This window comes from Saccopteryx bilineata, chromosome 6, assembly GCF_036850765.1.
Source record: "Saccopteryx bilineata isolate mSacBil1 chromosome 6, mSacBil1_pri_phased_curated, whole genome shotgun sequence".
NCBI lineage: Eukaryota > Metazoa > Chordata > Mammalia > Chiroptera > Emballonuridae > Saccopteryx > Saccopteryx bilineata.
The window spans coordinates 188,001,466-188,002,991 of NC_089495.1; positions in this window are offsets into that span (position 1 = coordinate 188,001,466).

Sequence of the window (1,526 nt, forward strand, 5' to 3'; positions counted from 1 at the left end):
CATCCTGTCAGATTAGACTGAAGCTTCCGGAAATACCCAGAGCCTCAGAAACAACAGACAATTCATTTCCTTGGGAGTCATCTGTAATTAACACTCTCACAGGTAACTCCCTGCATGCAGTATGGTCGCTTTGAGACGTCCAAGACAAACAAACAAACAAACAAACAAACAAAAGGCACTGAAATGCCTGCTCTTCAAAAGTTCCTTTATGGCATCATAAACCCAAGTCATGGGTTCAGTTACTCAGCATGAACGAGTAGGAAAGTTGGGATAAATTCAGAAACTGCAATGTGGCATCCTTATGAAAATTATGTTCTGAATTTCTGTGATTTGAGGAAATTGTGATCCTTTGTCTTGATAATGTAAATAGATCCAGCAACAAGAGCATAAATATGCTCTCTTTTGGACACTGTCTGAACAAAAAAAAAAAACAAAAATGACGTCAAGTGTTTAAGTGGAAATACGTTTTAAATAACAATATAGACTAATGAGAACCTTCCCATGTGCTGGCTCGAAGGGAAACTAATTTCACTCAGAGTTGACTGAAGGATTCTATTGTTTGGGGGCTGCAGAGTCGACATCTAATCAGTAGCTGCAAACACCCATCCAAACTGCAAGCTTCCCGGTGCCATCCAGACGTCTCTCTCATCCTCAGCGCCTGTGGAACAGTAAGCGTGTTCTCACACACACATCACCTACTTCATTTTATAGCCTTTTGAAGAAGATAGTTGGACTTCGCTTAAAACAGTAAGAAAATACAACAATTTCCTAGGAATAACTATAACAAGTAATTACCATACTGCTCTGAAGAAATCATAAAACTTTATACTAAGGGTCGTAAAAGCAAATATGAATAAATGGAGAAATATATCCTACTCCTGAATCTGGAGACTAAATATTGCAAAAAATGGTGATTCTGTGTGTGGGTTTTAATGGGGTGTAATTAAAAATAGAGTGGAATGTTCTTCTTAACCTGGTAAGGTAACTCATAAGCTTATTTACTGGTGTAAATGAGCAGGAGTATTCAAGGAGAGTGTGCAAAAGAATGACAACAAGCTCAGGCAAATATCTCTGTGCTAATAGCTTGTATTGCAAAGTATAATAATGAGAACAGCGTGGTATGAGTAAATTATTAAGAGCTCAGAAAAAGACACAGGCATTTAATAAATAATAAATTTAGCATTACCGATTAGCTGGAAATAAATGCTTCTTCCATATACTGCAGAAAAGTTAAGTAGATTTTGGATTTTAAAAAACTCAAGGGAAGTTTCATGTCAGTTTTTAACCAAAGAAAAAACAAAATGGGTATTTGAGACATAGATATATTAAATATCAAAATAAATGTAGTTTTAATATTAGTGGTGTTCATACAGGCACATACATGTGCCCAAAACCATTGAACTGAAGACATACAGCCTGTGTAATTTATCATATCTTAATTATCCCTCAGTAAAACATATTTATGTGGAGAAATTGAAAAAGATTGTGTGAGAAATCCATTTTCTAGTCCGCACCCCATACCTGCC